Source organism: Pteropus vampyrus, unplaced genomic scaffold (assembly GCF_000151845.1).
Source record: "Pteropus vampyrus isolate Shadow unplaced genomic scaffold, Pvam_2.0 Scaffold104, whole genome shotgun sequence".
Classification (NCBI taxonomy): Eukaryota; Metazoa; Chordata; class Mammalia; order Chiroptera; family Pteropodidae; genus Pteropus; species Pteropus vampyrus.
Genome location: NW_011888885.1, coordinates 1,646,482 through 1,673,390, shown reverse-complemented (window position 1 = coordinate 1,673,390; position 26,909 = coordinate 1,646,482). Strand labels below are relative to the sequence as shown.

The following is a 26,909-nucleotide window of genomic DNA, read 5'->3' as shown; positions in this document are numbered from 1 at the left end:
GGAAGGAAGGAAGGAAGGAAGGAAGGAAGGAAGGAAGGAAGGAAGGAAGGAAGGAAGGAAGGAAGGAAGGGGAAAGGATGGATGTTCTAAGAATAGCTCTGTCTGATACTAGAACAGCCCTGTCTGAGGTTTGTCATGATCTCAGACTTCCCAGAACTGTAACATATAAATGTTTGCTTATAATCCACCTAGGTATGGTATTTTCTTATGGCAGCCCAAATGGACTAAGACAGACAAAGCACATCACGTTAGTGTTGTGCTGTAGGTCACATCATGGGCTGAAAAATAGCTTCAGCTTGCTGAGGACATCGCTCTCCATCCCATCATTTACTCGCGTTTTCCGAGAGGATTCCCATGTCGGGGTCAGTCATAGCCCTTCGTTCTGTGGGAACCAGGACATCATCAAGAGACAGGCTGAATGTAAAGGTCCAGCACCCCTGGTGGTGGGTAGGTGGACAAAACAAGTTGGGGTGTATGCGCATGCGTGTGCGCATGTGCGTGTGTGCACATACACACGTGTGTGTATGTGTTTAGTGGGAAGGAAAGAAGTGCGATGGAAGGGATTGAGGTCTTGGATGAACCACAGATTATCTCCCAAGCGTGCCGACCCCCTGCATTTAGAATAGTCAGTTGTTTTCAACATTTAGAAGAAGAAAATTGGATCACTGACACACTGTATAAATCTAAATTTTCTAAGGGTATTTTATGTTATTAAACCTTAATGAGAAAAGCCTAGGCAGAAAAGAACTCTAGCTTATTAAGCTCATTTTTTGCTCTATTTTTCATTTCATAAAGAGATTCAAATACAAAGCCTGTACAACAAAGAAGTGCTCATTTTCCTTTATAGAGTAATATGTTTGTTTTGTTTACTTTAAATTGGGCTTAAATTAGGCCTCAGAAGGAGAGAATTCATTAAAATCCTGATCTTTGATGTTGGCAAGTTGCCATCAATAGGCCTGTATTACTTTCTTTGATAGGGTTCAGAGAGAAATAACAAATGCCAAAAATAAGATTACAGTTTTGCTTGATGTGCCAATTTATAATGTTTTCATCAGATTACAAAATCATAAAATTAGAAAGATAAAGAAGAAAAGCATCAATTCTTGATAGGTAGGTCCCCCCCACCCAACACACACACTTAAAAGATTACAAAATCATAAAATTAGAAAGATGAAGAAAAAAGATTAATTCTTTATAGGTAGATTTTTTTCCCCACTTAAAATATATAGAGACATTGTGTACAGTATGTGTTTTTTTCTAGTATTTTTCTGCGATGATACATACATGAAAATCCATAAACATATGTATGTAGTAAAATTAGCATCACACATCATGCATCAATTTGTATCCTGCTTTTTTCTACTAAATCTTACATTATTACCATTGCTTCTGCCATTGAATATTATTTTAAAACAAATTTTTAAATGGCTACATGCTCTCCATCATAGATTAGGCATAAATCATCATTAATTGAAAGATCGCAACTGTTTACAGTTGATCACCACTTCAAGTAATATGTGAGAAGTAACTATGTCTAAATATAAATTTGGAATCAGATACCTCTTTAGATTCTTAGAAATGGAATTTCTATACTCAAAGAAATACCCATTTTAAAGATGTTAGGATACTTCTTGTGAAATGTCTTCAATGAAATTTGTCACTGTGTGACTCTCATGGGAGGGTATGTGGGCCAAGATGTCACCCAACCCCCACCAGCTTTGAGCATCATTCATTTCAATCATGCTAATTTATGTGTGTCCTTCGCACATTTTTATGTTGGTGTTAGGGTCTATACAATTAGATATTTTTCTTTTTAATTTAAGGCTATTAGCCCTTTATTTTCTTTGTTTGCAAATGGGTTTTCCAGTTTGTCATATACCTTTTAATTTTGTTTTTGGTGTTGGTGACAAACTACTAATGTTTTCATGTAGTCAAACATAACAATCATCTTTTTAATGACCTCTCCTGCCACTTTTATGATTTAAGTCCTCATCTATCCCTAATTAGTTTACTATCTGCCAAAGCTTTCTTCTTGTTTTCAAATTTTTTTAAAAAACATTTACTCCAGATGAAATTCATCTGCTGAGAAGTATAAAATAAGAATCTAACTTGAATTTTTTCAAATAGGTGTAATTACCTCAAGATTAGTTTTTGAGTATTCCCTTCTCTGTTATTTGTAAATTTTCTTTCATCAGGCATTTAATGTATTCACTCTTCCAGAACTCTCCATTCTGTTTCACTTATTCCTCTTTTGCTTTTTGCATCTTACCTAAAAAATTAAGGTTGTTGGGTAGGTAGTTTGTTTTAATATCTGATGTTTCACAAACATTTTAATATTTTTCCTACATTTTCTTCACTATATCTTCATGTTTATTCTTTCAGATGAAATTCAGAATCAATTTGACAAGCTTCTCCACCCATTTAATATCCCTTGGTGATCATGTTAAATCTACACATTATTTGGATAATGCTTGTTTTCTGTACCCTAGTACTTGGGAGCATGGGTTTCTAATGCAAGAGTTAAAATCTGCTAGTTGCTATTTTTCAAGTTACGTGACCCTGAGCAAATTACTTGACCTCTCCCAGCTTTAGTTTCTTTCTCTGGACTGTGTGCTCCATGAAGACAGGGTCATGGTGTCGTCGTTCACGGTGTCTCTCCACTGTGACACAAAACGAACACTCAGTAAATATCTGTTAAGAATGAATAAGTGGTTGGATAAAGTCCTTCTGTAATCTATCCAGAAATATGAAGATAATAATTCTTAGGTTGTGGATGATAAGATCTCAAAATTAAAAGTTTCTAGCATAGTGCCTGGTACATGCTTAGTGTTCAATCCATGGCTATTATAGTCATATTTATTATCTTTAGTCCTCTTCTCCAGGAATTTTGAATTTATTCAAATTCTTTATTTCCCAAGAAATTTTTATAATCAACGTCATACATTTTTACTTATGCTTATTCCTGTGATTTTGGTATGCTGTTTTTTTTTTAAAAGGGCATTTTCGTTACATCTTCTCATTGTCAAAATGGCAGAAACTCCAAAACCATGAATGTGAGCTACATCCATATTCCAGAGTGAGATGAACTTCGCCTTCCAGGACTGGCAGAGGAGGCAATGAAAATCATTGTTTTGATCCTTGTCCCTTTACTTTCTCAAGTATCTACAAACATTAAATTGAACTGCTGAGGAGAGAATTAGAAAATGAGACTTTTTAAAAGAAAGAGTAGTTTACAAGCTACATCCCATTGCATCCCCCTACACACAACACACATACACCAAAAGAGAAAAGGTGTAGGGTGCTTTATTTTCTACCCAAATCAGTGAAAGTGGCATTGTTGAGACACGCAGAGAACTGATTGTGAGTGCCCTGGTGCTGGAGACACTGTGGCATGGTACCTAACTCATGCCTCAGGCATTCAAAGAATGAGCATCTCAGCAGCCTCCTCAAGCAGAAAGCAGAGGGCTGAGGCGGAAAGAAGCTATGTCTCACCAACAGCATATCTCAGACACCTGTTTCTCCTGGGAGCCAGGTAGAATCAGCGAGCTATCTGGTTGCACAAGACTTGATTAGAAAAGTGCTGGAAATGGGCAGCCTAGGGAAGAGTTTGGGCGACTGTACAGGAGTACATCCTCCATGTCGGGACACAGTAGGTGAGAGATCCTCCTTAGTGGTAGGGGCTTTGCAAAGAACTCTCAAAGTACTCCAAGAGATGGCTCCATTAAACATATTCTGAGCCCAGAAAGTGACAATGCACAACATGAACCAAATAAGAGATTTTCTGTCCTCTTGCCTCTCCTGCTTTTTCCCTAACCCTGCCCTACCTATTTTGACTCTCTGAAAGGGTCAGAAATGATATTAGGAAGCAGGGCAGGGGAATGGAAACACATACCCAAAGCTGGAAGATGAGAGAAGCTTTAACTTTAAAGGAGTTTGGACTTTGGACTTGACAGAGAAGGTTTTAAGGACTAAAGTGACTGAAGACTTTTTAATTACCTCAGAGAGACCTGAAACTTTATAGATCTTGCCCTGGATTTTATCCAAGGGAGTAGGAAAGAATTAGCTCTCCAAAATGAGTAAGAACAGAATCGAGTTGTTTTCTGATGTATCCTTCAAATTCTGATTTTCAACATGACAGTTACATTTGTTCAAATTTTAATATTATTACAATAATAAACAAGAAAAAAAATCATGAAAGAGGGAGTCAAGGGAATTAGAAAAGGGTAGTTTAATTAATTGATCTTAGAGAGTTTTTATAGCAGCAGATATGCTTTAAGTGCCCAAAGATCAAACCACTAAACTCTAGGGATGAACCCTACAGGTCATCTAGTCCACTGCTCATCTACAGGCCATTACAACTAAACCATCTGTGTCAGATGCAAATCTTCGTTTAAGAAACCTATAAAAAAGATTAAATTAAATAAAATTAAACGGTTTCTGAACAGGCCCTTTGCCACTAAGAGCTCTAATTTAAGTATTGGGTGTTAATTATCAGGTCTTTAAAATTCATGGACACAAAAAACAATAACTGAAAAAATTTCTCCAACTCATTTAATTTTTAGCCAAACCCTTCATTCTCTCTGACACAGAAAATATAATCTATTCAATCCCAATAAACTCAGTCAATTAATTAAGTGACTTTCTTTCCAGGCACTTCAGGCTAAAACTTAATCAGGGCTCTGCTCAACCCACCCCCCCAAAGTGGCATTTAACTTTGGGAGGAGCTTTGGTAGGATAGGGTGTCTAGACTACTGCTTGTCTCCTATATCCAGTGGAATTTGCTGGTATGTAATACACCCTGTATAAACTGGTCATTGCCTTGGATCCCTTCCGTGTTCTCTGACATATACTCCATCTTGCCTTTCCTTCAGCTGACAAGTCCATAGAGTTCATCCTTGTTCTGATGGCCAGGCTCCTCTTGGGTAAGCCAGTCCTCTGTCAGCCACTCTGTGTCCCTCTAAGGATCTTATGGAATTTCTGGCTATTATTCATGCCTCTTAGGTGTCACAAAAACCTGTTGGGTGCTGGGATGCTATCTCAAGCCGTCTCTGCCTCAACCTGCCCTATCCCCATTTATGCTGCACAGCCACTTTCCAAAACTCTGTAAAAGACTTCTCTAAAGCATTGCCACCCCCTCAGGCTTCATCTGGTGAGCAAGATACAGATCTCCTCTACTCTTGGGTTCTATTCGGCTGTCATCTACCCCTTCCAGGATTATTCAGGGCCAGGAGGAAGGGGCCAGACCCATCTCTGGGGAAGACTAGCAACTAAGCTCCCTTATCTTTCTCTGAAATTCGTCTTCATCCAAGCTGTCACCTTCTTCTATAGAAAGCTATAGAGGGACTTAACTCTATACCTGGCTTCCTTCAGAATTTTAGTCTTTAAAAAATATGTGACCTCATCTCTTGCCTTCCCCACAAAAATAAAAGGCCTTAGATTTCAATTCTAATAACTCTCTTCTAAGTTTCAAGAGTCTATTTGGATTTTTTTTTTTAAAGGAAAGCAAAGAATTTGCTTCTAAGTTTTTTGTGTCTCCCTTCAATGAATGCTCTCAAAGGCAATTAATGCTGCTAAGTCAGTGGAGACTGGGTCATGGTGCGAAAGAAGGAACCAAACTTTATTTAATATTTCTAAATGTTAATCTGTAATACGTGTGTTTCAAATCTCCAGTTATCTAACAAAAGTCACCACGTGTACACCCACTTCCTCCCTAGTCTGAGCCAACAAAAAGGAAACCAGTGGTTCTACAGTTTCCAAGCCTGAGGCCAGAGAAGGAGACTCTACAGCAGACAGACATATACATCTCAATTAATTACCAAAAAGTGCACTTCAAAGTGAGTGAATTGATGGAAGTCAGCCAAGAGAGATTTCTTCCAGATCTTTGCTCTCCTACATCAGAAGTATCTCTGGAAACAAAGGGTAGAAACAAAAACAGTCTTATCCAAAGAGAATTTTTGGTGGTATCGGGATCAGCTTTAAGCATTCAGAAAATTATTTTACATGCAGTTTTAATTTTAGAAATTTGACAATGTGAAATGAATGACAAAGAATTCTATCCCCATGGGTCCTACACATTGGGCAGTGAATGTATTTTAACTTTGTAACAAATAAAGCCAAATTAATATTCTTCCAACCTGAAATGACTTTGAATTGTCAGAAAAGTGAATTGGAGAGTACAAGGTCCCACTTCTATTCATTAATCAATTTGAGGTGTCTTAATTAAATTCTCCTTTGAGCCTCAAGAAGGTGAGGCATGATTATGAGGCATAACTTGAACAAAATTCTCCAACAACCATAACGGAAGTAGGAGGAAACAATCTCTGGATTTTTCTAAGATAAAAAGAAAGTGAAATTCTTTTCTGTCATATATTCTTCAAGGACTAACGTGTGGAAAAATAATTAGACTTATTTTGGATGCTTGTTCCACAAGGCAGAATTAGGCTTAAGTTTTAGGAAGCAAGTTTTTTGTTGTTGTTGTTGTTTTTTAATATAAATTCACCCTAATTTCTCCCAAATCACTTTAGCATAAAAGGAGAAGGGAAGAAATTGGAGAGAATATCAGAGGAGAGAGATCAAGCCACTGCTAAGAGTACAGGCAGTAATCCATAGTAATTTGAATTGAATTCACATCCCCAGTAAAATCACTGATTCCTAAATTCTCTGATCTCCTACCTTCCCTTGGAAGGTCCTGAGAGAGATGGAGTTTCATTTGATTCTTGCTGCTGGCTTGCCTTTTTGTCATGTTGCCACCTCATTTTGCCATGTGGTGGCCTTGACCATCAGATCTTTGCCACCACTGCTGTATTTTTAACCTCAGGACTACCATTGTCCTAGCTTGACCTCCCCTCTGCCAGTGAAATAAGGGAAGGTTCTCCCCAGCAATATTATAACTTCTTTACAAGCAGCCTTAAATAGTAGCCTGGCTCTTGTCGTTTTCATTCATTCATTTAACATGCATTCAACCAATGTTAACTTAGCGTCAACCACATGACAGACTCTGGGGTTGGAATTGGGAGCAGAGTGGAGAATAAGTCAAGGATGGTCACTGACTTTGTGGAGCACATAAGCTAGTGTTGTAATTGTCTTCCTTTTCCGATAAACGTCAGATAATCTCAGGTACAGAGAAGCACCTGACTGGCACTTTTTATGCTGCTTCTCAAAAGCATTCATTCCTATCAGTGGTCGCCCAGCTTCTCAGAGCCCTGTTTTCTCTCCACCTTGGAATAGACTTCCTGCTCACCAAGGCACTTTCCCAACATGCCTTTTTCTAGGTACCTTTTTCAAATGTTTTAATCGTCATGTCATAGAAACCAACTCTTCGTTCCATTTCTCATGATTTTTCCCAAGAGGGGTAGAGGGTCATTATGAGACTGGAATTCCATCAGCCTGAGCAGGCCAGAGTTATATTGATTATATGTGAGAGGATATGAAAGAATATTCAACCTTAAAAGTTAAATATTTATGTCATAAAAAATTTATAAGCAATAGATGGTTGAAGTTCATGTTTGAAATAATAAAAAGAAGATGCATTTTTTATGTTTCGCACACTTTTCCTTAATAGCTGAATGGTAAGGAACACACTAGCAATTTTTGAAAAGAGTAACAAAAGCAGTTTTATACTTCCCATCCTACCCGATTTATTTACTATTTTAGGGAGCTTTGAAAATGGGAATACTTAAACAGAATTAGCGTGAACTATAATGGGTCTCCAGCTTAAAGCAAAAAGGCATCCAATTAATTTCTTTACCCTTTTCTCTTCAGGGTAATGCTTTTATCATTCCTTAAAATCCTGCATTACAGAAACAACCAGCACTTCCTTTCTTCTTGAGGTTTCTGGTAAAAATATAGTTAGATAGTCAGAGCTGCATTTTTTTTTTTTTTTTTTTTGCTCATCCTTAGTTGCCTACTCTGTTCATGCTGGAAAAAGACATTTGTAATTCTGAGCAACATTCTCTGGGATGAGGAAGCTGAAATGTCCTGTCTCAAGTTTATGATTGAATTGGTTTTCAATCACTGATCAACCAGTCTATATCATTCACTGACCACCCTATCACCAGATGAGACCCTGATGACAAACACCTCTGAATTCAAATGAAAAGTCAGGCTCATTTGTCCTAACTCGAAATTACCCCCTTTCCTATTATGGGCTGTAGGTCTGATGGTAGGGGGAGCAAGTGTGCAGAACTGGGAAGAAATTGAGAAAGTTGTTGCAATATGGACAGGTCAGGGCCTGAACAATTATAAAACTTTATTATGTTATATTAAACAATTATAATCTTCTCAGATGTCATTGATTTGCTTACTCCCATGATGAGAGTGTGCTCATTAAGTCAGTAAAATTGACTAAAGACAGACAGACAGACAGAACATGGTATCCAGGGACCTCAGAGGAATAACACCTCAAATGAGACATCCTGGTAATGACAACAAGAAAGAGTGCTGGCTTGACTGTCTTGAAGGCACAGATGTAAAAACGATCCCTAGAAAGCATCCTGATTCTCTGCAGTGACTTTATTGACTAAATGTAGAATCATTTAAGTGGAAGAAACAATGAAATGCACCCAAGAATTCTGAGTTTCTCAGCAAAATCAATGCAGAATATAATATGGAAAATTTTCCTGAGCAAAGGAAAAGGCAAGTTGACCCCAGCATAATAGATGTTAACCTACCTAAAGGAAGACTGTGGCAACAAAATAAGGTTACTTAGCCAAAAATGTATAGAAAAACAGCGATGAGAGAGGCACAATCTGGCATTGTATTCTCAGTACCCCCCAGGGGAGAGAGATTGTAAATCTGAGAGATTCAGCACAGTCTGCATATCTTTCAGAAGGCCATCTAGTGTATTGGTTAAGAATGTCTTTAGAGTCAGATCAGTCCAGCTCAAACACCAGGACCCTGGCTTACCTAACTGCTTACTTGCTTGCATATTTACTTATTTACTTATATAATTACTTTCTTGAACAAGATACTTAAATTCTCTGAGCCTTGGTCTCTTCATACATAAAATCAGGATAATAATAACAGTTCCTTGTTGCCCCTTCTTCCTGGACACTCAGTGAGAAAGTTGTTGCAATATGGACATTTTCTAACCTCTCCTGAAGTTTTAGGAGTGGCCATATTTCTAACCAGCAGAACATAAGCAGAAGTGGTGTGCGACTCTTCCAGGCCTGACCCATGAAAACTTCCTATATGCAATACTACATCCTCTTTGCTTCCCCACTTGGCTGGGTGTCTCAGGATTCTAATATCCTGAGTACCTGAATGACTGTGTGGAGCAGATCCTCTTTACCAACCTGGAATCACCTTAGCCTATTTGTGTGAGAAAAAATTTAAATTCTATTGGGTAAACCGTTATTTCTTTGGGGACTTATTTAATATGGCAGTTAGCCATCTTAACTAATACACTAGTAATTGTTTTGTTGTGAAAATTAGAAGGTATGAGTCCATAAAACATGTAGGATAGTGCCGGGTACATAGAATGTGCTTAAAATTTGTAGCTACTATTTTTATTTTGAGCTAGACCAGACTTCTTTGAGGCTGGTGAGATTTGAAGATGGCAAAATTGATAAGCCACACTCAGCTGATATATTCTTTATTTTTTTAAGTGCCATATTAGCAATAAGCACTACACAGGTTATAAATGAAATGAAGATATACTCACGTGAGTGAGCATGTCTCCAATACTTCTTTTGTTTCTCAAGTGTTATACCCAAGGTCAGATTGGCTCAGTGGCCCACACAGAGTAAGAGAGCTGTCCATTCAGAAGAGCCCAGAATTGCACACTCACTGTCCTCACACCTTTTAGCCTGGGGTTGGGAGATGAAGAGGAGGAAGGGGCTACATCAGATCATTTGTCTAAGATGTTTTCTGAAATTAGGTTTATATTTTCATTCTGAATCACAGTTATGTAATGTATTTTATTTCTTACTTATGCATTTTATTTCTTACCATTCCACTGGGTCTACCAGAGGTTCCAGTGCAACATGTCAGTCTATAACCTGCCACATCCTACCATCCTTCTCCCCTTGTACAAATTCTTTCCTTTCCAAATGAACATGTATTCTATTGTAGCTTTCTTACCCTTTATAACTGAAAACTAAAGCTCAGAAGTAAGGACAAAAGCCCTGGCCACAAGAAAGGAAATCCATATTACAAATGAGTATATTAAAATAATTCATTATCCATTAGCCATGTACCAATGATTCTCTACCCTAATCCTGCATTACTTTTTCATGGCATTTACGACTGTCTGAAATTCCATTTTTTTATTTGTTTGCTTCATTATCTACCTTTTCCCACTAATGTAAGCTCTGTGAGGACAGACACTTTCTCTTGTTTGCTGCTGTATTCCAGTACCTAGAACAATGTCAGTCAGAAAGTAGATAGAAGCATTTTTTTTTTCAAATAAATAAATGAATTTATTGCATGAATGGATGTTTGTCATAGGTTGGTTTTCCTGTATGTCTTCAATTCTGGGGGACTGAGCAAAGAATTTCTAGACGAAAAAATATATATAATTACTAGATCTGGGATGAAGATCAGGTTACCTTGTGGGTACCTATATAGGTATCCAGACAGCTGGAATCTTTAGGTAAAGTGACTCTACACAACCGTAAAAGCACTCAGGAATGGAAATTTGCACATCACCTCTGTAGAAATGAATCTAGCTTATTGTCACCCTATTATATTGTAATTCATTATTCCCATTTCTGGTGTCAAGAAAACATTAGAGCTTTGGGATTTCTTAGCCTAGAGGAGAAAATGCTGAGATGAGATATAATCTGCTCAGTAAAACAAGTCTTATCAAATTTATCTCATGTCTTCTTGGTGAGGATCATTAAACTGATGGGGATCTGGGGGAATGTTCTGCAATAAAGGATTTTGTAGGGTCTCTCAGGTTAGCCTCTCAGACAAGAAGGTAAATGGTGGATGAATTGACAATGACCTTCCCTGGAGGATGCAGCGGCGGCCTTTGGTGGATGGATTTCAGTGGCTTTGGTATGAATACTTGGAAGACACACTGATCATATCTGTGGATCACAGACAGAGCTAGGAAGAAGCACTAACTAACACATAGGTGACAGAATCAGGTCCCCTAAGTATCTTACTGAGCTATAACAATGGAACGAATATAGCAAGATTGAATTTAATAGAGATAAATATCAAGGCATGCACTTGGCCTCAACCAATAAATCACACATCTCACTCAGCTGAGTTCTTTTAAATCAGCCAAGCCAATCCCAAGCTACATGGTCAGTCTGGGAAACACCATCCCTGACAAGTAAAATGACCCAAGTCTGGCACTCTCTTGCCCAAGGTCACAACTAATTCATTTCTTGACCCAGTCTGTTACCTCACCTCCTGAGCTCTTGTTTCATTCCTTGGCTCTGGCTGAATACTTACTTGCCCTTTGGTTCTGGCCATGGGCTCCCCTCTGCCATTTTGATCTTATTTCCCCTGCTTTGACCTCTTCTAGTTCATACTCTAGCTCCTTTGAGCCCAGTCTCTGGGACCCATACTTGTACCTTCTCTCATCATAGAGAGCTTCAGGACAAAATGCTTCAAGTATTGACCAATCTTGGCATGCATAAACAAAAATGCAGGCCCTTAGCTTGCAGGAAGTACAATGCAAATGGTCTAACTATGAGACAGGCTAATAACAACACCAGTGTAGACTTGAGTCATATTATTGTATTCTTGATGCCTAAAACTAAACTAGAGAGGTTGTTGCCTCTCTCTGCTCATTCTGCAATAGTCAGACCGCATCTTGTGATGGGGCCTGCTTCTGTGCATTGCATATGATTGTATATTTCAAGAAACAGAGGTGAGAAATTTGAAACCATATCCTATGAATGAATGTTCCCTCTTTATTCCCAGAGGAGAAGGCAAAGAATTGCCTTAGTTCTTTATTAAAACACATACACACAACAAATTTAGCTAATTACAAAAATAAACTCAATGCAGAAGATATAAGTACAAAGGTATATTTATCTTCATTCTTTTTCTTTCATTCTTTGAGTCTATACATATATATGTTTGTAAAAATTGATTCATACTTTATTACTATCTTTTTGTACTTTATAATATATTAAGATGTTTTTATAATGAAAATAAATATTCTATGGTAGGTTCATTGAAAAATGTTTGTTAGAACTTTTCAAAAGTATAGAGAAGGGGTTTTTATTTTTAAACCTTAAGAAAATATCATGCTAACTCCATGCTAATTTCAATGATTTTTTTAAAGGAAAGCATAAATGATCAAAATTGTCTCAAAAGGATGTCTACCCAGTTGCTTCTCCAACTTGAGGTTCTCTGACTGGTGACTCTTGTCCACCTGGTCATACATCTATAGTGGAACATGCAATTATTTTGTTTGTATGTTTGTTTTGTCAAGGGCAACCAGATATCTTGGAAACATTTCATTATTTCAAAGTTTTCTTTGATAGTGACTTAATTTCTAAGAACTGAAATGCATCAGAATCCAGCCACATCATTCAAGGTCTGCTCTAATGTCTCCTTCCCACTCCCCACCTGTGGTACTTTTCCACCCTCTTATTATGAGATAGAGAGGTACCTTTCTTTTGCCATGCTTCATCCCCTCTCTGTGAGTTATGTCAGGTGGCTGGTTTGGGGCAGTGCCAAAGGAATAATAAACACTTTTCAAACTGGCTCAGGAAAGCTGATGATTCCTGGTGATTTCAGGCTGGTTTTCTAGCTCTTTGCTGGAGTTAGGAGAGGGGACAGAGTTCTTAGTGAAGGCCATCGGCACACCACCTCTCCAGACTCATCACTGGGCCCCACAGATCATCTCAGCTTCTCTCTGTGGGAAGGAATGGAAGAAGAGGTATGCTGTTATATCATTTAGAAACCATCTACCGTCTCTGGCTTCCTCTCGTGAGGCAACAAAACCAAATCTCCCAAAGCTACCTACGTCAGTTATGACCCACTTAGTATTCCTTGGAACAGGGCCACCTGAGGATGCACCGCTCCCCCCGCCCCAACCTCAGATTCTGTGAAGGAAGTGCTAGAGTTCAAAGCAGACTTTCAAAGTATGCACCCAAGCTAGAATAAAGTACTCTCACTCCCCATTCAGGCCTAATGAGAACCTGCCTCTGTGCCTTGCCTACTGCCATGTCCTCTGCATGGAGCACACTTTCCCATCTCTTGATGGCTTATATTGCTGCAAGTGCCAGCTCAAAGCAGCCCTGCACCAAGAAGTGTCAACGATTTCTCCTTCACATGTATCTAGCTCAGTTGGCACCCATTCTCTTATGTCTCATGGCCTTCTCTCTTTCCCCTTCCATTATATTTACAAATGTATATACCTTAAGACTCCCAATGGACTGTAGACTTCTTTATGGTATGGGCAATGGTTGACTCACCTTTATTTCCCATGTAGACACTCAAATGAATGAAGGATGTGTTATTATCCTAAAAGTTGCCGAGTTCCTGGTGCCCAGGTAAAAGCTGCTCACTTCTGTTTCTTCTGGGATACTTTATAAGTCATTTCTTTTTCAAAACACACTTAATTCCTGCCACCTTCCAACTCTCTAGCTCCCAGGAGCTCCCAACTGAGCTCTGTTTCTCAGAATCATGGAGAGAATTCTCGGTTCTTTCCTCACACATGCCCATGTTCTTCCCACAAGCTCACCTAACATCACTTTGACCTGCAGTCAGAGAGGAGTGCTCAGCAGTAGCCATAAACAACAGCTCCTCCGTGGTCCTCCATTCCCTCCCCAATGTAAACCCATCACACGACCTCTCTCTTATCACTTTAGGGGGAGCCTTGAGCCTCCCCCTGCAAATGTGCCTGCTTCACAGTGAGGCAGTCTGGCACAGTGCAAAGTGCAGCAGCCCAGGAGTTGAAAACCCAGGCCCTCTTAGCTTTCCCTGACTCTGATCTCCTGAAGAGCTATTTGTCTTTCAGACTTCTTCTCTGTAAACTTAAATCAGCACCATGAAATCTTACATGAAAATGAAAACAAACAAACAAAAATAGAGCTGTCCTCACTGCAATTAGAAAGGGTGTGGCTTGATCTTTCTTGCTTAATTTCTCCTTCTCCTCTGCCCCGTTTCCTCTCCTCTAGATGCTCCTGCGAGAGCCCCTCGGAACTGCCCTACAAGGCAAGGTTTGAAAATAGAATAGACAGTCACTGAGGAGTCCTCCTCACCTGAATTTCTGTTTCCATGATGTGGAGATCACTGACTACCTTAAATTGAGGGGAGTTGAGGGTAGCACCGGGTCATTACCAACAAGAAGATGCTGAGATCTGCCCAGGGATGTGATCACCCTTGTGTGCAGACGGACCACATGCCAACATCCCAAGCCTTACTAACTGTGGGGCTGCTTAAGAGCAGGGACTGTCCCTTGTTAATCCCCAGTATTCTCAGCTCTTAGCACTGGGACTGGATCAAAGCTGTCATTTCTCTCTCACCTTTGATCACGCTCAGTAAGTATAAGTTGCTTCCCATGCCTCCTCTGACAAAGCATTTAGTTCTACCCTGCTTTGTTCTACCCTAAATTAGTTGTTCGTGTGTCTATCTTTATTATTATGCTGCAAGATACTTGAGGGTATGGACGGTAGCATATTCATCTCTGTATCCTCAACCACACGAAGAGGACAGAATGAACTATGGGTGGAAAGTTAGGAGAATCGACCTAGAGGTGTTCCGGAAACAGTTAAAAAGCCAGCAGCAGGAAGTTTAAGTGGGTAGAGGACAATAGATTTAAAGGGGGGTCAGGCTAGAACACAGCGTTAGACTCAGGTGGGCAAAAGGAAGGCTCGAGAGGGCAGGACAGTGCAGAGGTCCTACGCGTGGACTCTGGTGTCAGAAAGACCTGGGTTCTGGTGACGAGCAGTGTCATTTCTCTGTGCCTTAATTCATCTTTTGTCAACTTGAGTGGATAATATTACTCACTTCATAAGGTTCTTTTGAGGATGAACAATATAATGTATATAGAATAATTAGTATGGTGCCTGGCACATACATAATAAGCTCTAAAATGTTAGCTATTATTATTTCATTATTTTTTTGTGTTCAGTTCTTAAGATATTTTCCCAAATCAGTGGCAATTTCTCAGAAATATTTGGTAGGTCATTCCCTTTGGGGGCTGTGAAAATAGCAAGAATTGGACAATGTCTTATTCTGTTTGGGCTGCTATAACAGAATACCAGAGACTGGGTAACTTATAATAAACAGAAATTAATGCTCACAGTTCCAGAGACTGGAGAGTCCAAGGTCAAGGTGAGAGCATCTTTCCTCTTTAGAGCCCAACATGTCCTCATCATGATGGAGGGGGCTAGGGTGCTCTCTGGAGTCTTTTTTTAAATAAGGGGACTAATCCCACTCTTAAGAATTCCATCCTCATGACCTAAGTACCTCCCAAAATCCCACATCCTAATGCCATCATCTTTGAGGGTACGGGGGACCACAAACATTCAGACTATAGCAGGCAAGATGTACAGACACAAAAAGAAAAGCACACTGAGGTATATATAGGCATGCCTGGTTCGTTCTCTCTCTCTCTCTCTCTCACACACACACACACACACACACCCCTTTTCCAGGTGTCCTTTGGAGAGAATGCTGCAAACAATATGTCATAGTAAGCACTCTTGCCTCTGTCCTTCTGGGTGTGATCTCCGCGCCAGTGTGGAGGAAGGCATTCTAATCCCGGTTTCCCTTGAGAAGCCTGTGGTTGCTTGGGATGAGGAAAGGCTGTAATTAAATGTTGTGCATGAATTGATAAAGTAACTATTATTACTGTGGATGGTGGAGTACAAGAAACGATGTCCTAGTTCATTTAGTCATGCCCTTGAATTTACACTTCCCTGGTTTTGTTATGCTGAATCCATCTTTCACATAGTGAAAGTGGATATATATGTGAAATTGATATGCGGCTCTTCATAAATCCATTTTATAAAATAAGTTCATTTCTCTATTAATAATAAAATCTATACGACTGTAAAGTTACACTCATACCAAGATACTATTCCTCCCTACCTTAGGATTACCTTTACTGTGATACTAGATTGTTGGGAAAATTAAATAAGTTATTACAGAGAAAGTGCTTAGACTAGTGTCAGCTCTATTCTAATAGAATAGCAAGCGCTCGATAAATATTATTTGTTATTACTATTCCTACCATCAATATCATTTCTGGTATTTCAGTTTGCCCATTAGAGTCTGAATTTGATGAGCCAGCTTGAGGAAAAGGATGCCACACGTGCAGTAGTTGTTAAAAGCTGCTCACAAATATTCCAGTTCCCTTGTCTTCCTGGCACCAAGTAGAATTGCACTCACTCAACCACTTATGTTTGGGTGGGGTCACATGACATGATTCTGGCCACTGGGTTGAGAGTGGAAGCAATATGTGTCACCTCCAAGCTCGAGCATTTAATTGTTGATGCGGGTCCCATCAAAACTCTATTTTCACTCTGCCAAAGAGACCAGCTATATTTCAGATAATGGCTGCTCCTTCTAGCTCAGTCCCCAGCTGAGAACAAAGACAAGATGGATCAGAGTTCCCACCAGTCTGCCATGGATATGAAGTATGAGCAAGAAATCAATCTTTATTCCTTCAAGCCACTGGGATTTGAGTTTATTTGTTGTCATGACCCACCGTAGCCAATCCTGCGCACCAGTAACTTATCAAAAAACAAGCCATTGCATTGCAAGTACATTGCCGAAGAAGGAGGCCGTGGTTTACTGATAATCCCAAAAGACTCTTTAACCAGTGGCATTTCCCAGAGAAAATATGGAGGAAGGGAAAATAAGGCTCCTCCTTCCAGTATTATGCTCATCTAACAGCTCCCAGTGTTATGGTCATTTCCTGCTAACGTTCACTTGGTGATAAGATGGCCCAGGCTTAAACTCATGCTTCATCCTCAATTTGACAATTGAGATCAACAACCACACCGCCTCTCCTTCGTTGTGACATTTTGGTATCCTTTTCTACCTACTGGTTTCAGTCAGTACCATATCAATCATCAGAAATTTTTAAATAATATCGAACATCAAAAAAGAAAGAAAAAGGGAGTTTCCAACCCTTCTAAAACTTGGCTCCTTATGCAAATATTCTCAACCCCATCCAGTAATCTTGAAGCTCTCTATACCAGGAGAATGGGTAACTTTGTCACTATACCTAAACCTGTCTCCTGATTCCCACACATCAGACACATGGCTCTTTCTCCTGTCCCCGCCACAGCCTGGGCGGAAACCTCTGTTGACCACTTTACAGGACCCTGGCAATTTTCAGTTTTCAGGCCTATTCCAAGAGGACTCTGAGTTTTTTAATATCTGAGATTTAAATACTCCTCCTTTCCCTACCCCAAGTGCTTAACATCATGCCTGGCTTAGAGAGGGGCCTCTGGAGACCCAGCTCAGGTGTCGTATCCTTCATGAAGCTCTCTTTGACCTCCTACCTCTTGCTCACTCTCTCGTGTCACCACCTTGACAAACGTACACTTGCTCATTGCCCTTACTTATTTACAAGGTTGTCTGTCCCCTCCTTGTAGACTGTCTCCCCTAATTGGCTGGGATTTCTGGAAAGCAAGCCTTTCATGGATTTTTTTTTCCTTCATAATCCTAACAACTAATGCTTCCCTGGTCTACCCTCATAGGCTCTTAATGCCTGCTTGTTCACTTATCAGATGAATTGGCAGCTTATATATCCACTTAAATTCTCACATCTAGTTAATAATTCAAGGTCTAGAGTATGATTTGGGCTGAAGGAAAAAATTAGGAATAAGAGAGACTTTCAAAAGAAAGAAATAGAAAGAAAAACATATATGTGATGTGAGTCAAAATCAGCATCTGTTACTAGCAATTATTAAGACCTCCTTGATACGCTGTAAGTCTAAGAGTCTCAGATGGGCACTTTTAGATTTCTAGCTTTGATGTGTCCAGCTCACAAAACAAAAACAGCAGCGTACCATGCCTGTAAAGTCACCTTTACAAGCCCCCAAGAGTGAGCACCTTCATTTGCCTCACTTTAGTCTCAGCTGTGCCCTTGAGCATGCAACTTAATTTTAAATTAATAGTCGTTGAACATTTGACACCCAGTGTGCTGGAGGAGATCCCTCCCCTTACTGTGTGAACATGCCAATTATGGGCATACTCTGCGTATAATGTGTACCATGATGATGTGGCACACCACAAATATAGTACATATACTAGGAATCATTCTTGACTCCTCCCTCTCTTTCCCAAATAACCAGTCAAGTGATGGTGAGACAGCTTTCATCCTGCATCCTAGGGAAGGCTGATAGGGAGGAGGACCGGAACAGGAGAGAAAGAGCATGGCAGATGCTGTGGGGCAACTGTAATTGGCTGGCTGACCTGTGAGCACATGTGAAAGACCCTTGGGTACTCTTGTTACTACCTACCTGACACTCTCTGATATAACTAGATGAGACTTAGAAATGATGAGCAGGTGGGAGCAGGAGCCAGTGCAATTTAAATAATTACTGTGCATCTATATCCACAGGGGATATAAATCTGGGGAACCTGGTTTCTTACATTCCAACATCATCTCTCATTCCTCTCCAACACAAATCCCCCCATACCATTAAGTCTTGTCTCTAATCTTGAGAATTCTAGATTCATTTCTACCTCCACTCCTTTGCTCACATAGTATCCGACCACCTATACAGCCCTTCCCTTCTCCCTGTTTATTTGACCTACTTTGAGCAATCCTTCAATGCCCTCTTCTATTTGTTATCTTTTACAACCAATTTCTGCCTATGTGGTCTCTGCTGTGACTGTCTGCCACGCTGCATTATTATCCACTTAGGCTCTTAATTGCATGCTGTCTCCTATCATTATTTTAATGTTTGCCAAGTGTCTATCTTGTCTACCTAACTTGACTATTTTCCCTTTGAGTACAGGGTCTTGGTCACGAATGTCTTCCATTTTTCTCCAAAAGCCTTGTGCTTCCACATACAGTAGGAATCTAACACTTATTGGATGGGTGGATGAAGAAATAACACATAAATGTGGTGTTTGCATACTTCCTTTATATGGTTCTGCCAAAATGACATCCCTTGATCTCTCGCCATAACTCAAGTTGTTTTTCTAATAATAGAGATAGATTTTTCCTAAACATGTTGATGTTCTTACTCGCTCACTGGGAAGGCATACAGTGCAGGGGAAAATGCACATACACTGACTGCATCATTTGCGGCAAGCCAAGATCTATCACCCAGTCCACACTCAGAAAGTAATAATATAATAATAGCAATAGTATTAATGGAAGTGAGGTCGAGTTCGTTTGTTTTCTCTAGCTCCCCTTAAAGCGCATAGACTAATAGATTGACCTACATGAATCAGCATAATCCCTCAACTCAGGCCATTGAGTATAGGAAATATGTTTGCTTACTGCTTCTGAGAAAGAAGTATTTTCATTAAGTGAGACCTGCCCAAAGCTTTACATGAAGCTGACATCTATCATGTAAAGCATGGCAGAGGAATGAAAAGAAACCAGGTCCTGGAGACATGGTTTAACTGCTGAATCAAGCTATCCCTGAAGTCTATCCTATCCTGGTTCAGTTAAATGAGCTTTCCATTCAAAGCCACTTAAAGTTGGATTTCCTGTTACTTGTAACCAAATATATTATAACAGGTATACATATAATAACCAGAATGACAATAATAGCTGCATTACAAATTCAGTGTGATTGGGAAAGTAAAAGTTATCACATGTAAAATAACGTTGTAGGCTTTATCATTACGAATGTTCCTTGCTGAGAGCAAGTTCTTTCTAAGAGATAGAACTTGGAGAGGATCTTGAAGATATGGAGGACTTGTTACCTTGAGAATTAAATTTTTCCTTAACAGAGTTTATCAGAAAACTTGAAACTGTAAAATACGAGGTGAAGAGAATAGGAAATGCAGCAGACACTGTATATGACAGACTTAGAAGGAAATGATTTGCATGAAACCTGGTGCCCAGCACAGATAAGTGCTAAAGAACTCCTTGTTTTTAAACTTTATTTTAAAAATAAATTAATCATATAGGGTTCAGAATTTAAAGTTACAAAAGTGTGTTAAGTTTCGAGTCGGTCCCTCTCCTTCCTTTGACCTCTCAGTCCTCCAATATAACTCTTTTACGTTTCATGAGCATGTTCCCAGCACCGTTCCGTTCATTTACATGTATATATTTCACACGGATGTTAACATTCCATACACACTATCTTACTCCATTTTATTTTTTAGAATCACAGTGTATCTTGGAGGTCTCTCCATATCAGTGTCTATAGAGCTGTCCATTTCTTTTTAAACCGCAGAGAATTCCAAATATAGCCCAATTGTAATTTGTTTTCTATGTATTTGAATGGATTTATTGTTGGATATTTAGAGTGTTTCCCAACGTTTGCGACGTCGATGATGTAATGATTGTCCCGCCAGGGTGCTATTTCACAGAAGTGGGAGCCCGTCTGTAGAATAAATTCCTAGTCGTGGAACTGCTGATTCAAAGGGCATATGCAGAGTAACTTTGTTTTCATTTTTGAATTCATGATTGTTAAAGTCGGTGAACTCGTGGGAAGCCCCGTGGGGCGCCAAAGCCGCTCTCCAAAGCTTCGGGTTATTGAGCTCGCAGAGCGAGCTGTTGGTCCCGTTAAGAGGAGCGGCTGCACGGTCTGCGCCCCTCTCCCGCTCAGCCGGCGGGCGGATCCCGCCCCGCCGCGCCGCCCGGACCTGCGCCCCTCGCCCGGCGCCCAGGACCGGCGGACCTGCACGTGAGAGTCCACGTGAGCCTCCCAGCCGGCGCGCAGATGGGGAGTACGCATGCGCCTTCCGCGGGGGAAAGTAGGTCAAACTCCACCTCTCACGTGACCCGCTCCCCTTAGCTACCTCGCGCGCCTCTTTAGCCCCGGCGCAGTCGGGATGCGCTCTGCAGCCAACGTGACGATGCTGGACGCGAGTGGGGGCGGGCCCGGTCCGCGAGCGCCTGGCGCCCGCGAGGATTTGCCGGTTCTCCTTCCGCCCGAGAGCTCCGCTCAGAAATCGGGCGGGCAAAAGGGAGCCCTGCACAGAGGAGCATCCAGGAGCGGGACTAGAAATGAATGGGGGAAGAAACGACCTCAAATCCCTGACACCGGCACGGGGCTGAGCCCGCTATCAACGCGCGACCCTTTTCTGTGTAAACCGAACCATACCGATCGTTTGCAGTTCTCCACGTGTATATAGGGTAACAGACGTTCATGGAAACAAACTTGTGAAAGGAAACAAAAGAATGTTAATGGATCATAGAGTTTTGCAGGAATATTCCACAGGCCCCATTTCTAATTTCCTTCTGCCCACTTCCCCGACAAAGACACTACCCATATAGAAGGATTGTAAGCAGATTTCTCACTTTCCACAAGATATTTCATAGATGCTGGTGGTACTGATAGGGTGAGGTCGTGGCAGCGGAAGGCAGTTCTGAATTAACTGAGGCCTTAGTTTTATGTATTAGAAATAATTTTATTTCATGCCCCTCCCCTTCTGATTTTTAACTTGTTGTACAAAAGAAAGGCTTTGCTTCAATGAGTTGCAATCCATTGGGGGAGCCTGACCAGCAAAATCAATGGATTATAATGCAGCGGGCAACAAAGCCTTGAATAGAGGTGTGTCCAGGTGTTACATAAGCACAGTGCAGGTGGGGCAGCCAAGTGCAGGGGTGGGTACCCTGAGTCTTGAAGGCTGAGTAGGAGTTAGCTGGCAGAAAAGTAAGGCGGAGGGGGTGGGAAAGTGTTCCAAACAAAGGAAACTACTAACAGTTACATAATATTTCCCTCAAGGAGTTCTTTACTATAATTGTCTAGGTGGTACATACAGTTGAAATGTATAGTTTCCATTTACGTTATCCTGAGCCTGTCTTTAGTGAACATAGTTGTGCATAATGCTTTCCCCCTCCACTTTTAAGTAAATCCCAAGAGTGGAATTGCTATTAGAAAAAAAAAAAAAAGATACAAATATTTTGTAACTTTTAATAAAACATTGTAAATTATTTTCCAGAAAAGTTGTATTAATTTGTACCAAGGTGGCATTTAATACTTAGCATTCAGGCAGTAAGTGGCACATTATTTATTTCAGATCAATGAAGCCAATGAGATTAACACTTGATTTAGAATGCCATAAATCATAATACAGCATATCTGTTTTTTTTGTGACTCATGATAAAATTCTAATTGAATTCAAGTTTGAAAAATGGAAACTATCAGTTGAATGCATTTCATCCTCATAGGGAACCACCTAGCATGTACAAGGGGTAGGGGAGGGTTGGGAGGATAGGAATGAGATGACCTCAAAGCTATACCAAATGCCTGTTTATGATTTCTCCTTTATTACTCTGAATCAATGACCACAGAGAAAGTAACACTACGCAGGCCAGAACAAGCTAAGAGGTTTCCACATCTCTCAGTAAATGTCAGAACAGCAGCAGAATCAAAGAGGCCCAGAGTTTGACCCAAGAGGCCATTATAACTTGCAGGAGGAAGGCTGGTCATGTTTGGGAATGGATTTCCAGAAACTTATATGCTCCCCAACTAGGTTTCTGCTGACAACTGTATTTGTGAGGAGAAAACAGTACTGTGACATTCAAAAGGACATTTAAGAAAATGGTAATTTAGGTAATTTGGGCAATGAAAGCAGAACGCATTTTGCTTTTTGCTTGTATTAAGCTAGATCATTAAGGAAAACTGAAGCGTGGCACAGTTATAATTTTGCAGAGACGTGGCTGTAGTTCATACTGAGGTTGTTTTTCTGATATCCATTCTGTACACTGTATAATGACCTTATGCTTTAAAGGTAGGAGGCTTACCTCCCCTCAGCTTCGGGGGTTGTCCTTAATTGAATTAATGAATCAGGGTAGTTCCATTATCATTTTATGAGGATTGAAAGAGTTAATTCAGCAAAAACACTTAGAAGAATGTCTGGTACATATTTAGTGCTCAATGAACATTTGTTGTTGTCACCACTGTTATTATTATTAATCTAACAGTGAGTGGTTCAATCAAAGGAAGCCTGGACTTGTTTCAGTGGTTATGTGATGCCATTCTTTCTCCGTGGATGGAGGTGAAGAAGCACGTGTACCTATCGATACCATCTGTCCACCTCAAGGAGAGCCAACCCAATCACACACCTGATAAACAAAGAGGGGCAGAGGAGGCCACACTCTAATCAAATGGCACTTGCAGTCTACACTACCTCTTGGCATTTCAATTGTGTGAACCAAACATATCCCATTTGTTACATCAGTCACTGCACTTGGGTTTTCTGCTATTTGCCAGGAAGCAAATGATCCAATACAGTGATCCAATGTATCTGTTTTCTAGGGCTGCCAAAACAAAACACTACTAGGTGGCAAGACTGGGTGGCTTAAATAACAGAAATGTGTTTCCTCACTGTTCTGTGGAGGCTAGAAGTCAGATCAAACTGTCAGCAGGGTTGGTTTCTTCTGAGACCTTTCTCCTTGGCTTATAGATGGCCATCTTCTCCCTGTGTTTTCACATGGTCTTACCTCTGTGTGTCTGTGTCTTAATTTCCTCTTCTTGTAAAGACACCTCTCATATTGAATTAGGGACCACCCTAAAGACCTTATTCTAACTAAATTACCTTTCTAAAGACCCTATTTCCAAATATAGTCACATTCTGATGTACTGGAGGCCAGGACTTCATAATATGAAATTGTGTGGGGACGGGACACAAGTCAGCCTATAGCATCCAACAAGACATGAATTATATGGAAGATTATTTAAAATCAGATCCTCGTTCTTATTCTACTTCTCTTCTCCAAGGTTGTTTAGGAGTGTGTGTGTATGTGTGTGTGTGCACGCGCATGTGTGTGCAGTGGCTGGGGAAGGGAGAGAGATAGAGATCGGAAGAGCACCCCTCCGAGCATAGATCCAGAAAAACAGCACAGAATTAAGCTCCAGCTAAGTCTACTCTTAACTATCTGTTCTCAAATAACAATTCAAGTTGGCAACAGCAAAGCAAATGTAAAGGCATTGGTTATTTTACTCTTTGTGAAGATGGGCATCTTTTCTAAAGAATCTCTTTGAAGCTGATATAGTGTGCTCACCACCACCCCCACCCCCACTTTCTTTCTCTTTCTCTCTTCTTTCTTAACACTTTTTGGATAAAACGTTAGTTCTTTATTAAAGACTAGAACCTCATTTCTGGACATGGTTGAACAGCTGTTTCTGTGTTCTTTCTATTTTCAGTAAGGCAAGGCTCAAAAAAAGAACAGAGCTTGGTTTGCAGTCCTAGGTTGGCCATTAAATTACATGGTTTGTACTGTGGGGGAAAACTATGTGACATAGAAGTCATTTCCTCACTTTGGATTTAGTTTCTCCAAATGTAAAATGAAGCAGTTGAACTCCATAATTTCTAATGTTTCCATCTATTCATCGTATGATTGGATGAAAATAAAGTATTTTTGTTTATTTGTGGGCTTTGTTAGTAAAAACTACATTTATTCTTGTTGAAAACTCTTTCCCACCATCCAAGTGGCTATTAAACCCTTCCTGCATCGGGAATTCACAACAGATAACAAAGGTGCATTTCTCTGAGAATGAGATGACCCAGCTCTTCCATCTTTGAACATCTGCCTGTGTTTATTTCATTGTACAACTCTTTTACGTTTTCCTAGAGTGAGGAAAGAGGAAGGGAAGAAGTGTTTGTAGTGGAAGCCATCTTTAGAAGGAAAATATTTTGTCTTTGCTAGCTAGTATACCATCCCAGCGAAGGCATTCTCCAGTCAGAGATTCTTAACCAGAGATGCACATCAAAATCACCTGTGAGATTTGTAAAATACATATGGCTGTGACTCCATTTCTCAAAGTTTTCAATCAGTGAATCTGGAGAAGGGCCTGAATTTGTGGAAAGTTCTGCAGGTATAAAGCTGTGCACCACTAGTTCTAAGCTTTGTGTTTGGTCCGAATCATTTCCTCCTTTCCATCAAAGATACTAATGTTACTAAAACACTTTGTATTACAAGTACAGCTCACATAATGGAAATATGTAATCGAGAGGGACAACTCTTTTTCCAAAGGTACATATTAGAAATTGTCATTGGTTGTAAGAAAAAAAAATAAGTAATTCATAAAGTTTTACCTATTTTCTCATTCTAAATGCAGTTATCATTTCTGAAACCAGACGTAATTTTTTTTACATGACTAATGTACTCTAAACAACTACAGAACTTTGCATGGCATTTGCAATAGATGGAGAACAATATTTGGTATCAATGTTCTTTGTTAAATCACTGAGGTACATTCTAGAATTACAGCACTGAAAAACAAGAGGTTTGATACCATCAACCTCCCTGTAGGATTTATGTAAGGAGATTGTATTTGTTTGCTGAACTGTAAATTAAACAAGTTCTAGCCTTCTACTCCTTCAGACTTGCATCTCTGTAGCTGCATACAGAATTTGTTCCACTGGACTCTAGTGAAGAGCATCCAAGAGAAAAAGAAGAAACATTACTCAATACATAGAAAAACAAAGAATTTCCTGTTTCCTCTAGAAGTCCAGTTCTTAGAGTCATGGAATAAGGAAGCATTTTGAAGTCTAACAGAACTGGCTCAACCCCCAGCTCCCTTTTGCCACAACTGGTCTTCATGTGTAACTCCAATTGTTACTTCACCTTCTGAGCTTTAGTGCTCACATCTGCACTGTGGCAAAGTTAACACTCATGAGGCAGGGTTGCTGTGAGGCTCAGGGTAAAGATTATGTATGTTAAGTGCTCAGTACATAACAGGCACCCTCAAGTGGTTCCTGGCATCATCATCATTATTTTCTTAGGAAAAAATAATAGATGCAAGTAAGCAAGAATTTACTTTTTTTTCATAGTTTCCTCTTAGAGGAATTCAAAAAGAATTAGACTAAATTTGGAAAGCTCACATTTGCCAGTTGGTCAATAGGAATTCCAACTGTGAGGTGGCTGCTTCTCTACAAATGAAACAAAATGTATAATACTAAGGTATATATGGCATTCTCAAGGGAATCAAAAGAAGCCCTTAAACTCCCTTTGAACCTCACAGTAGCTATGAATTGATAGCTTCACTTAAAATCTAGTGAAACCCAAACCCTCTTAAGTAGAGTTGCTGCTAAAATTTGGCACAATCTTTTTCAGTACAGGGGAAGTGGACTCAAATGGGATATAGTATTTACAAGATCTCATATTCTTCAGCACCTAAGATTAGTGAGTACAAAGCAGGTGGCTGTAAACTGTACCTTAGTTGTTATGAGGGAAGGGAAGAAGAAAATTGAGCCCTTTAAAAAAAAATTAACCCGTTAGTCTTGAACTTGCTTGGAGTAAATTCTTGTGTCAACCTGAGTGCCCAGGGAAGTGGAAGCAGAAGGGAAAGAAGGGTTGTGCTGTTAATACAAGACATTTAAAATGAAGTGAAAGTGTAACTACCGTGAAGTATGACTATCATAAATCTTTTTGCACTAAGTAACATAACATAAAAATGTAAAACATAACTAATATGATTGAAATAATATATATAAACACCAACAAGTTGCCCACCCTGTAAATAAAAATGTGTATTCTTTTTTAAGTGTTGAAACATTTATGAAAGTAATTACATATTGGGACTCAAAAAAGCACTTCATAATTATCAGATATGGGCATAGTATTAGCAGTGGTTAACTCTGAAAGTCGGCCTTTACTTTTGAGTGTACTTTTATACTGCTTGAATATTTTATAACTAACATATATCATTTTTATAAGAAAATAAGATTTTTCTCATTTAAAAAGAATAATGATTACTAGGTATGTGTTGCAGGTGTAAGTATTAAGCATGTGTCCTGACACTTCATTTCATCCTCACAGCAACCCCTGGACTAGTATGGAAAAGATTAATGTTTTCTTCCTTCTCCACACACATCTTTTCTCTACTTTTTCTCTACTTAGA

The 26,909-nt window shown here is 39.8% G+C and overlaps 1 protein-coding gene across 3 annotated transcripts in view; it reads left to right on the top strand.

Annotated features, from left to right (window-relative positions):
* Positions 1-26,909, top strand: part of STXBP4 (syntaxin binding protein 4) — a 237,951-nt gene that overhangs the window by 188,957 nt on the left and 22,085 nt on the right. The gene's annotated exons all lie outside the window — the stretch shown is intronic.